General features: G+C 45.9%; 1 non-coding gene across 1 annotated transcript; it reads left to right on the top strand.

Annotated features, from left to right (window-relative positions):
• Window positions 1-2,581: 2,581 nt before the first annotated feature.
• Window positions 2,582-2,653, top strand: TRNAE-UUC. The gene has a single exon. It is a non-coding gene; the product is annotated as a tRNA-Glu (tRNA).
• The last annotated feature ends 10,660 nt before the right edge of the window (window positions 2,654-13,313 follow it).

The following is a 13,313-nucleotide window of genomic DNA, read 5'->3' as shown; positions in this document are numbered from 1 at the left end:
TTTATTAAGCGCTTACTATGTGCAAAGCACTGTTCCAAGCGCTGGGGAGGATACAAGGTGATCAGGTTGTCCCACTGGGGGCTCACAGTCTTAATCCCATTTTACAGATGAGGGAACTGAGGCCCAGAGAAGTGAAGTGACTCACCCAAAGTCACATAGCTGACAAGGGGCGGAGCCGGGATTTGAACCCGTGACCTCTGATTCCGAAGCCCGGGCTCTTTCCACTGAGCCACGCGGCTTCTCCCATTTTACAGATGAAGAAGCAGAGGCAAAGGGACATTCAGCTTGTACTTCCCAAGCGCTTAGTCCAGGGCCCTGCACACAGTAAGTGCTCAATAAATTCGATTGAATGAATGAATGAACTAATTAATTGGGCGTCGTGTTCCAGTTGTCACAGCTGGCAAGTGGCAGAGCAGGAAATGAAACCAGGAGTCCTGCCAAGTTTTCTAGACTGTGAGCCCACTGGTGGGTAGGGACCGCCTCTATATGTTGCCAACTTGGACTTCCCAAGCGCTTAGTACAGTGCTCTGCACACAGTAAGCGCTCAATAAATATGATTGATAGCCAGGGAGCGTGGCTTAGTGGAAAGAGCCCGGGCTTTGGAGTTAGAGGTCATGGGTTCAAATCCCAACTCCGCCACTTGTCAGCTGGGTGACTTTGGGCAAGTCACTTAGCTTCCCTGTGCCTCAGTGACCTCATCTGTAAAATGGGGATGAAGACTGTGAGCCCCACGTGGGACAACCTGATCTCCTTGTAACTTTCCCAGTGCTTAGAACAGTGCTTTGCACATAGTAAGCGCTTAATAAATGCCATCTCTCTCTCTATATATATATATATTGATTGATTGATTGCCAATCCGGTCTGGGGCATTTTCTAATAGGCCACACTGCTTCTCGTGGGCTATGGGTATCCCCACGTGGGCTCATCCACACGCTCACATGGATCCCCCCCAAACCCACCCGAGCGAAGTCATTTCCCCGAGGCCTCCGGGGAGCTGAGCTGATCACCCCTCAGAGAGCCACCATCCCACCCCCTTCAATTTCTGAGGGTGGCTTCATTTGCCCTCTGAGAAAAGCAGAATCTCTCCAGCCGGGCTACTTGGGCAGTGCCAAACCGGGCAAGGGGCTCAATAATAACAGTAGTAATAATTACAGCATTTGTTAAACACTTCCTATGTGCCAAGCATTCGTTCATTCATCCAATCAATCGTATTTATTGAGCGCTGACTGTGTGCAGAGCACTGGACTAAGCGCTTGGGAAGTCCCAGTTGGCAACATCTAGAGACGGTCCCTACCCAACAGCGGGCTCACAGGCTAGAAGGGGGAGACAGACAACAAAACAAAACATATTAACAAAATAAAATAAATATGTACAAATAAAATAAATAAATAGAGTAGTAAATATGTACAAACATATATACATATATACAAGCACTGTTCATTCATTCATTCATTCATTCAATCGTATTTATTGAGCGCTGACTGTGTGCAGAGCACTGGACTAAGCGCTTGGGAAGTACAAGTTGGCAACATCTAGAGACGGTCCCTACCCAACAAAGGGCTCACAGTCTAGAAGGGGGAGACAGACAACAAAACAAAACATATTAACAAAATAAAAGAAATAGAATAAATATGTACAAAGAGTAGTAAATATGAACAAACATATATATTCATTCAATCGTATTTATTGAGCGCTTACTGAAGGGAGGGCAGGGGGGTGGGGAGGAGGAGAGGAAAGGGGGCTCAGTCTGGGAAGGCTTCTGGAGGAGGTGAGCTCTCAGTAGGGCTTTGAAAGGAGGAAGGGAGCTAGTTTGGTGGCTGTGTGATGATGATGGTGTTTGTTAAGCGCTTACTATGTGCAAAGCACTGTTCTAAGCGCTGGGGGGGAGGATACAACATGATCAGGTTGTCCCACGTGGGGCTCACAGTCAATCCCCATTTTACAGATGAGGTAACTGAGGCTCAGAGAAGTTAAGTGACTTACAGGGAGGGCATTCCGGGCCAGGGGGAGGACGTGGGCCGGGGGTCGACGGCGGGATGGGTGAGAACGAGGCCCAGTGAGGAGGTTAGTGGCAGAGGAGCAGAGGAGAAGGAGAAGGAGAGAAGGGAGGTGAGGTAGGAGGGGGCGAGGGGATGGATGGACAGCCTTGAACCCCAGAGTGAGGAGTTTTTGCTTGATTCCAGAGGTTGACAGGCAGCCACTGGAGATTTTTGAGGAGGGGAGTAACATGAATAAAAGACAGAGGTGGAGAGAGACCCAGAGACCCTCCAACAGTACAAGGGGCCCAGAGAGACACAGAAGACAGAGAGCCGTGAAGGTTTGACCTGCCCCTCATTTCCCTTCCTGCCCCGGTGGTCTCCCCCAATCAATCAATCAATCAATCAATCGTATTTATTGAGCACTTACTGTGTGCAGAGCACTGGACTAAGCGCTTGGGAAGTACAAGTTGGCAACATATAGGGACAGTCCCTACCCAACAGTGGGCCCCCGCCCCCCCCACTCTCTGGCCCCTTCCTCACTGAAGCGTCCATAGGCTCAGACCCCTACTCTTTGGGAAGATGTGACCCATATGGAAGATGTCTCCCATATGGTCTAGCGGTTAGGATTCCTGGTTTTCACCCAGGCGGCCCGGATTCGACTCCCGGTATGGGAACGGACCCCAATTCCCCCTCGTCCCCCTCTCCATCGTCCCCATCTTACCTCCTTCCCTTCCCCACAGCACCTGTATATATGTTTGTACATATTTATTACTCTATTTATTTTACTTGTACATATCTATTCTATTTATTTTATTTTGTTAGTATGTTTGGTTTTGTTCTCTGTCTCCCCCTTTTAATAATAATAATAATAATGATGGCATTTATTAAGCACTTACTATGTGCAAAGCACTGTTCTAAGCGCTGGGTAGGTTACAGGGTGATCAAGTTGACCTATATGGGGCTCACAGTTTCAATCCCCATTTTGCAGATGAGGTAACCGAGGCATAGAGAAGTGAAGTGACTTGCCCAAAGTCACCCAGCTGACAATTGTCAGAGCCGGGATTTGAACCCATGACCTCTGACTCCAAAGCCCGGGCTCTTTCCACTGAGCCACGCTGCCTCTCTAGACTGTGAGCCCACTGTCTCTATATGTTGCCAACTTGGACTTCCCAAGCGCTTAGTCCAGTGCTCTGCACACGGTAAGCGCTCAATAAATGCGATTGATGATGAGGATGATGATGTGAACATCGGAACCAGATTTCCAGTTCAATCTTGAAACCTCCGGCCGCTCTCCCGCTTTCCCTCCGGCCCAGAAGGTTCCCGTGGGAATATCCGAGGCCCATGTCCTCCTCCCCCCGTTCCCTGCCTCCGCCTGCTTCTCCTTCCTCTGTTTCCCCCTCCCTGCAGAGGATCCCCCTTCTCTGGAGGGAACAGCTCAGCATTTTCAGCATTTTCTCAAAGACGCTGCTGTCCGTCCGGAGGACTGGCGGGTCACGGGACAGGCTAGGCCAGGAACCGAAACTGAGCGGTCAGCACAGTCACCCGACCTCTTGGACCGGAGCCTGAAGGGTGGAGATGTTGGGGGTGGGAGTGGGAGAAAGAGGGCAAGAGGAGAGAGACTTGAGGGGTGAGGAAAAAGCTGGGGACCCATTTGTAAAAAAGGCCTAAGAAACCTGTTCTCGCACGCCCTTGCAGTGTGAGCCCACTGTCGGGCAGGGACTGTCTCTATATGTTGCCAACTTGTACTTCCCAAGCGCTTAGTACAGTGCTCTGCACGCAGTAAGCGCTCAATAAATACGATTGATGATTGATTGAACCTGATGTGTAGGAGTCTAGGAGGCAGAGAGTCACGGGTTCTAATCCTGCCTCCTCCACTTGTCTGCTCCGGGACCTTAGGCAAGTCACTTAACTTCTCTGAGCCTCAGAGAAGCTGAGAAGTTAACAGAGAAGTTAACTTCTCTGAGCCAAATCTGTAAAATGGGGATTAATAATAATAATAATAATGGACCTTGGGCAAGTCACTTAACTTCTCTGAGCCTCAGTTACCTGTTGACTGAGAAGTTAACAGAGAAGTTAACTTCTCCGAGCCTCATCTGTAAAATGGGGATTAATAATAATAATAATAATAATAGTAATAATAATGGACCTTGGGCAAGTCACTTAACTTCTCTGAGCCTCAGTTACCAGTCGACTGAGAAGTTAACAGAGAAGTTAACTTCTCTGAGCCTCATCTGTAAAATGGGGATTAATAATAATAATAATGGCATTTATTATTCATTCATTCATTCAGTCGTATTTATTGAGTGCTTACTGTGTTCAGAGCACTGTACTAAGCGCTTGCCATGTGCAAAGCACTGTTCTAAGCACTGGGGAGGTTACAGGGTGATCAGGTTGTCCCATGTGGGGCTCATAGTCTTAATCCCCATTTTACAGATGAGGGAACTTGGAAAGTAGAAATTGTGTAGAAAAGTGCTTGGAAAGTAGAAATCGGCAACATATAGTGATGGTCTCTACCCAACAATGGGCTCACAGTCTAGAAGGGGGAGACAGACAACAAAACAAAGCAACTAGACAGGTGTTTGTTAAGCACTTACTATATGCCAGGCACTGTACTAAGTGCTGGGATGGATGCAAGCAAATCGAGTTGGACACAGTCCCTGTCCCACATGGGGCTCACAGTTTCAATCCCCATTTTACAGATAAGGGAACTGAGGCCCAGAGAAGTAAAGTGAGTTGCCCAAGGTCACACAAGCAGACAAGTGGCAGAGCTGGGATCAGAACCCATGACCTTCTGAAACCCAGGACCGTGCTCCGTCTGCTACACTGTGTGTGTGTGTGTGTGTGTGTGTGTGTATACATATATATAATATATATTTATATTTATACATCTATATAATGAAGATATATATATATAAATATAAATATATATTATATATATATAATGATGAAGATTATGGGCCTCAGGTGAGGCAGGGAGAACTGTGCCCAGCCCGATAATCTTGTATCTACCCCAGCTCTTTAAACAGTGCCTGGCACATAGTAAGTACTTCACAAATATAATAATAATAATAATAATGGCATTTGTTAAGCACTTACCATGTGCAAAGCACTGTTCTAAGCGCTGGGGGGGATACAAGGTGATCAGGTTCTCCTATGTGGGGCTCACAATCTTTAATCCCCATTTTACAAATGAGGTAGCCAGGGCACAGAGAAGTTAAGTGACTTGCCCAAGGTCACACAGCCAAGTGGCAGAGCTGGGATTTGAACCCGTGACCTCTGACTCCCAAGCCCGCGCTCTTTCCATTGAGCCACGCTGCTTCTCGAATGATATATCAAATGCTATATGGAAGGAGATGGGTTTACATTGCATTAGAAGGGATTTAGGTTAGATCTAGGGAAGAACTTCCTGGTGGTGAGGATTAGGTAACTGGGGCAAGGAGGGGAAGGTTATGGGGTTTGCCTTTCCCGGGGATGATGAAGCATAAAAGAGAAACAGCATGGCTTAGTGGATAGAGCACGGGCCTGGAGTCAGAAGGTCATGGGTTCTAATCCCGGCTCCGCCGCTTGTCCCCTGTGTGACCTTGGGCAAGTCACTTCACTTCTCCGGACCTCCATTCCCTCATTTGTAAAATGGAGATTGAGACTGTGAGCTCCATGTGGGACAGGGACTGTGTCAACCCAATTTGCTTATATCCACCCCAGTGCTTAGTACAGTGCCTGGCACAAAGTAAGCGCTTAACAAATACCATTATTATTATTGTCATCTGCCTACTAAAGTTTAGGGGTGATCTTGCTTAGAAGGAGTGGGATATTTTTTATCGTAAATGGTATTTGTTAAGTGCTTACCGTGTGCCAGCTAGTGGTACTAAGTGCTGGGGCACACACAATATACTCAGGTAGGAAACATAGGACTCACAGTCTTAGTCTCCATTTTACAGATGAGGTCATAATAAAAGTAAAAAAAAATATGATATTTGTTAGGCGCTTACTAGGTGCCAGGCGCTGTACTAAGCTCTGGGGTGGATGCAAGCAAATCGGGTTGGACACAGTCCCTGTCCCACGTGGGGCTCACAGTCTTAATCCCCATTTTACAGGGGCCTTCCCAGACTGAGCCCCCTTTTCCCTCTCCTCCTCCCTATCCCCCCACCCTATCATCAGTCAATCAATCAATCGTATTTATTGAGCGCTTACTGTGTGCAGAGCACTGTACTAAGCGCTTGTGAAGTACAAATTGACAACATATAGAGACAGTCCCTCCCCAACAGTGGGCTCACAGTCTAAAAGCCCTACCTCCTCCCTCTCCCCACAACACCTGTATATATATTTGTACAGATTTATTACTCTATTTGACTTGTACATATTTACTCTTCTATTTATTTTGTTAATGATGTGCACCTAGCTTTATTTCTATTTATTCTGATGACTTGACACCTGTCCACATGTTTTGTTTTGTTGTCTGTCTCCCCCTTCTAGACTGTGAGCCCATTGTTGGGTAGGGGCCGTCTCTATATGTTGCCAACTTGGACTTCCCAAGCGCTTAGTCCAGTGCTCTGCACACAGTAAGCGCTCAATAAATACGATTGAATGAATGAATGAATGAACAGATGAGGTAACTGAGGCACAGAGAAATGAAGTGAATTTCCCAAGGTCACAAGTAGACAAGGGGCAGACTTGAGAACTCATTTGCTGCTCTGGCTTCAACTACCATCTTTACGTGGATGATTCTATATCCGCATCTCCTCCTTTCATTCAATTCAAATCGTATTTATTGAATGTTTACTGTGTGCAGAGTACAGTGGAACAGTAAGCAGACCCATTTCCCACCAATAACGAACTTACAGTCTAGAAGGAAGACAGGCATTAATATAAATAAAGAAGTGACAGATATGGGCAGATTTGTGCATAAGTGCTGTGGGGCTCCTTTCTGTCTCACAAGCCTGTAACCTCATCAACCCTCATATTCAATCTGTCCCTAAATTCTGTCAGTCCTCCCCCTCCCCACCCTCCCCGCCTTACCTCCTTCCCCTCCCCACAGCACCTGTATATATGTATATATGTTTGTACGTATTTATTACTCTATTTTATTTGTGCATATTTATTCTATTGATTTTATTTTGTTAATATGTTTTGTTTTGGTCTCTGTCTCCCCCTTCTAGACTGTGAGCCCGCTGTTGGGTAGGGACCATCTCTAGATGTTGCCAACTTGTACTTCCCAAGCGCTTAGTCCAGTGCTCTGCACACAGGAAGCGCCTAATAAATACAATTGAATGAATGAATGAATGAATGAATGAACCTTCACAACATCGCTAAAACCTGCCCTTTCCTCTCCGTCCAAACTGCTACCACGTTAATCCAAGCATTTATCCTATCACACTTTGATTACTCTATCAACTTCTTTGCCGACCTCCCTGCCTCCTCCATTCCAGTTGATTCTCCTGCCCAGATCGTTTCCAAACTGCTACCACGTTAATCTAAGCATTTATCCTATCCCGCTTCGATTACTCTATCAACTTCTTTGCCGACTTCCCTGCCTCCTCCATTCCAGTTGATTCTCCTGCCCAGATCATTTCCAAACTGCTACCACGTTAATCCAAGCATTTATCCTATCCCGCTTCAATTACTCTTATCAACTTATTTGCCAACCTCCCTGCCTCCTCCATTCCAGTTGATTCTCCTGCCCAGATCGTTTCCAAACTGCTACCACGTTAATCCAAGCATTTATCCTATCCTGCTTCAATTACTCTTATCAACTTATTTGCCGACCTCCCTGCCTCCTCCATTCCAGTTGATTCTCCTGCCCAGATCGTTTCCAAACTGCTACCACGTTAATCCAAGCATTTATCCTATCCCGCTTCGATTTCTCTTATCAACTTCTTTGCTGATCTCCCTGCCTCCTCCATTCCAGTTGATTCTCCTGCCCAGATCGTTTCCAAACTGCTACCACGTGAATCCAAGCATTTATCCTATCCCGCTTCGATTACTCTATCAACTTCTTCGCCGGCCTCCCTGCCTCTTCCATTCCAGTTGATTCTCCTGCCCAGATCGTTTCCAAACTGCTACCACGTTAATCCAAGCATTTATCCTATCCCGCTTCGATTACTCCTATCAACTTCTTTGCCGACCTCCCTGCCTCCTCCATTCCAGTTGATTCTCCTGCCCGGATCGTTTTTCTACAGAAACTCTCAGCCCAAGTTTTCCCACTCCTCAAGAACCTCCAGTGGTTGCTCTCCTGGCTTCAACTACCATCTCTACTTAGCTGATTCCAAATCCGCATCTCCTCCTTTCATTCAATTCAAATCATATTTACTGAATGTCTACTGTGTGCAGAGTACAATGGAACAATAAGCAGACACATTTCCCATCCATAACGAACTTGCAGTCTAGAGGGAAGACAGGCATTAATATAAATAAAGAAGTGACAGATATGGACAGATTTGCGCATGAGTGCGCATAAACCATCCACCTCCACATCAAATGGAAATTCCTCACCATCGGCTCCAAAGCCCTCAGAGCTTTCCTATTACAACCCAGCCCACATACTTGGCTCCTCTAATGCCGAACTATTCACCGTACCTCGTTATCTGTCTATCTATCTATAGTTTAATAGATAGCTCTCCTCTGACCTCTCACCCACAAACCTGCCTCAGGCCTGGAATGCCCTCCCTCTTCATATCCAACAGATGATTACTCTCCCCACGCTTCAAAGCCTTCTGGAAGGCACGTCTCCTGTAAGGGGCCTTCCCTGACTCAGCCCTCATTTCCTCTTCTCCCACTCCCTCCATTTCCTCTTCTCCCACTCCCTCCTACGTCATCCTCCTCCGTCGTGCTGGAGAAGCGGCGTGGCTCAGTGGAAAGAGCCCGGGCTATGGAGTCAGAGGTCATGGGTTCAAATCCTGGCTTCCCCCAATTGTCAGCTGTGTGACTTTGGGCAAGTCACTTCACTTCTCTGCGCCTCACTGACCTCATTTGTAAAATGGGGGATTAAGACTGGGAGCCCCCCGTGGGACAACTTGATCACCTTCCCAGCGCTTAGAACAGTGCTTTGCACATAGTAAGCGCTTAATAAATACCATTATTATCCTTACGTTTGGCTTTGCTCCCTCTATCTAGCCCTCCTTCAGCCCCACAGGATTTATTTATTTTATTTTGTCAGTATGTTTGGTTTTGTTCTCTGTCTCCCCCTTCTAGACTGTGAGCCCGCTGTTGGGTAGGGACTGTCTCTATGTGTTGCCGACTTGTACTTCCCAAGCGCTTAGTACAGTGCTCTGCACACAGTAAGCGCTCAATAAATACAATTGATTGATTGATTGATTGATCTATAATTTATTTATTTCTATTTACGTGTGTCACCCACTCTAGACTGCATGCTCGCTGTGTACCCTCCGAAGCACTTAGTACAGTGCTCTGTGTCCAGTAAGCACTCAATATATACCATCGCGCCAACTTACTGACTATACCTTCCAACCTAATCGCTGTATCTTGAGCTCATCTAACTCCCCCACGTCCTGCCTCTGGCCTGAAACGTCCTCCCTCTTCACATCCAACAGATAATTCCTCTTCCCACCTTCCAAGCCTTACTGAAGGCACACCTCCACCAAGAGGCCTCCCCGACTAAGCCCTCATTTCCTCTTTTCCCACTCCCTTCTGCATCGCCCCGATTTGCTCCCCGTATTCACCCCTCCCTCAGCTCCACAGCATCATCATCATCATCAATCGTATTTATTGAGCGCTTACTATGTGCAGAGCACTGTACTAAGCGCTTGGGAAGTACAAATTGGCAACACATAGAGACAGTCCCTACCCAACAGTGGGCTCACAGTCTAAAAGGGGGAGACAGAGAACAAAACCAAACATACCAACAAAATAAAATAAATAGGATAGATATGTACAAGTAAAATAAATAAATAAATAAATAAATAGAGTAATAAGTAAAATAAATAAATAAATAAATAGAGTAATAGACAGCACCTCTGTCCATATCCGGAACTTATTTATTTCTATTAATGTCTGCCTCCTCCTCTAGGCTGTGAGCTCGTTGTGGGCAGGGAAAGCATCTACAGTGCTTTGCACATAGTAAGCGCTTAACAAATACCATCATTATTATTATTATTGTTGTAGTGTACTCTCCCCAGTGCTTAATACAGTGCTCTGCATGCAGTAAGTGCTCAATAAATACGATTGATTGACTGAGCTGGGATTAGACTCCCGGTCCCGTGCTCCTTCCACTATGCTACGCTGCTTCTCTGGGCTAGCTGGGCTAGTGGGATGGGCTAGACGATTTCTCAAGGTCTCTTGCAGTCCCGTGACCCTCTCTAATCCCTGCTGATCCCTTTTATAAAGAATGAGCTTTTTTTTTTAAAAAAAAGGATTAAACCTCTCTGCCTTTGAGCCATGTGTTAATCCCTTCTCCTCTAATAAAAAGGCAGCATTAAACTTTTCCCTCACATCTGGTATCCTTAAAGGACATCTTTCTCTTTGCCTTTTTATCTTTGTATTTCTTGGTGTGGCTTTTGGGATTTTAGTCCTTCAAGGGCTCATTGTTTCTGTGGCCTCCTCTTTGGCAACTGGGCCTAGTTTCCACCTTCTGAGTCACTGCTACCAGTGACTATGTGTTGCCAATTTGTACTTCCCAAGCGCTTAGTACAGTGCTCTGCACATAGTAAGCGCTCAATAAATACGATTGATTGATTGATTGATTGCTACCCAACTTTGGCCTCCTGGGCCAACAGCGATGTAGAAACTTGGAAGGATGATATTTGTCAGTCTCTCATCTAGGAAATGATCTTCCTTCTTTCCATTATCTTCCTCTCACTCCCCCTAATCAACTAGTGGTATTTATTGATGATGATGGCATTTATTAAGCGCTTACTATGTGCAAAGCACTGTTCTAAGCGCTGGGGAGGTTACAAGGTGATCAGGTTGTCCCACGGGGGGCTCACAGTCTTAATCCCCGTTTTACAAATGAGGGAACTGATCTAGATGTAACAAGCTTTCGGAGAACTAAATGAGACGGAGTATGGCCGAGCTGAGGCCAGGAAATGGGGGAAAGAGGGGATCAGGAGCATTTTTCAGCCAGAAATTACTCTATTTTATTGCAGGGGGGGAAACACAGAGGTGCTTGCAACAGCCAGGTGATTTATTGAGTGCTTCTGTGTGCAGAGCACTGGACTATATGCTTGGGAGAGTACAGTGGTCATTCATTCATTCAATCATATTTATTGAGCGCTTACTGTGTGCAGAACACCGTATTAATGATGATGATAACATTAATTAAGCGCTTACTATGTGCAAAGCTCTGTTCTAAGTGCAGGGTGATCAGGTTGTCCCACGTGGGGCTCACAGTCTTAATCCCCATTTTACAGACGAGGGAACTGAGGCCCAGAGAAGTGGAGTGACTTGCCCAAAGTCACACAGCTGACAAGTGGCAGAGCTGGGATTTGAACCCATGACCTCTGACTCCAAAGCCCGGGCTCTTTCCATTGAGCCACGCTGCTTCTCAGCGCTTGGAGAGTACAATGCAGCAACAAATAGCGACAATCCCCGTCCACAACAGGCTCACAGTCTAGAATCAATCAATCAATCAATCAATCGTATTTATTGAGCGCTTACTGTGTGCAGAGCACTGTACTAAGCGCTTGGGAAGTACAAGTTGGCAACACATAGAGACGGTCCCTACCCAACAGCGGGCTTACAGTCTAGAAGGGGGAAGACAGACCTCAAAACAAGTAAACGGGCATCAGAAGCATCATTATAAATAAATAGAATTATGGATATATGCACATTAATACAAACAAATAGAATTGTAATTATAAATCAATCAATCAATCAATTGTATTTATTGAGCATATTTTTTTTTGTATTTTTTGAGCATATTTATTGAACATATTTATTTGTACATATTTATTACTCTATTTATTTGTTTATTTATTTTACTCGTACAGATCCATTCTATTTATTTTATTTTGTTAGTACGTTTGGTTTTGTTCTCTGTCTCCCCCTTCTAGACTGTGAGCCCACTGTTGGGTAGGGACCGTCTCTATGTGCTGCCAGCTTGTACTTCCCAAGCGCTTAGTCCAGTGCTCTGCACACAGTAAGCGCTCAATAAATACGATTGATGATGATGATCATGTACATATGTACATATATGTATATATAAATAGGTACATGGATACACAAGTGCTGTGGAGAGGGGGGCGGGTAGAGCGAAGGGAGCAGATCGGGACAGTGGGGAGTTGGTAAACACATTTCCTGCCCACATTAAGCTTACAGTCTGTCCATATTGTACGCTCTCAAGTGTTCAGTACAGTGCTCTGCACACTGTAAGTGCTCAGTAAAGATCGACAAACCCATCCTTCTCGTCCTCCGTCTCCTCGGCGTCATTCTCTTCTTCATTCTTCTCCACTTCATCCTCGTCCTCCTTGCCCGAGTCTCTTCCCCCCTACGCCCTCTGAATAATCTTTGACTTCGCCTCATTCTCCTCTTCACATCCTTGTTATCCCCATTATCTCCCCTTCCGCATTCATAGCCAAAGTGGGAAGGAAGAGCCCGTTCCTGGGAGTCAGAGGACCCGAATTCGACTCCGGCCTCGGCCGCATCCCTGCTGTGTGAGGCCGTACGCTCCCTCTGGACTGTAAGCTTGTTGTGGGCAGGGAATGTGTAATATTTTAGGTTGTACTCTCCCAAGTGCAGCACTCTACGCACAGTAAGCGCTCGGTAAATCCGATCGGCTGACCTTGGGCAGATCGCTTTCCTTCTCTGCGCCTCAGTTCCCTCATCTGCAGAATGGGGATTCAATACCTGTCTCCAATTCATCCATTCAATCATATTTATCTATGATAAATAGTCTTTTAGACTATAAAAATATATAAATATACATAGTCTTTTCGACTGTGAGCCCACTGTTTGGTAGGGACTGTCTCTATATGTTGCCAATTTGTACTTCCCAAGCGCTTAGTACAGTGCTCTGCGCACAGTAAGCGATCGGTAAATCCGATCGGCTGACCTTGGGCAGATTGCTTTCCTTCTCTGCGCCTCAGTTCCCTCATCTGCAGAATGGGGATTCAATGCCTGTCTCCAATTCATCCATTCAATCATATTTATCTATGATAAATAGTCTTTTAGACTATAAAAATATATAAAACTATATAGTCTTTTAGATTATTATAGTCTTTTAGACTCTGAGCCCACTGTTGGGTAGGGACTGTCTCTATATGTTGCCAATTTGTACTTCCCAAGCGCTTAGTACAGTGCTCTGCGCACAGTAAGCACTCGGTAAATCCGATCGGCTGACCTTGGGCAGATCGCTTTCCTTCTCTGCGCCTCAGTTCCCTCATC

Source organism: Tachyglossus aculeatus, chromosome 22, assembly GCF_015852505.1.
Source record: "Tachyglossus aculeatus isolate mTacAcu1 chromosome 22, mTacAcu1.pri, whole genome shotgun sequence".
Lineage (NCBI taxonomy): Eukaryota > Metazoa > Chordata > Mammalia > Monotremata > Tachyglossidae > Tachyglossus > Tachyglossus aculeatus.
The sequence above is the reverse complement of the archived record's forward strand: the minus strand, read 5'-3'. Positions and strand labels throughout refer to the sequence as shown.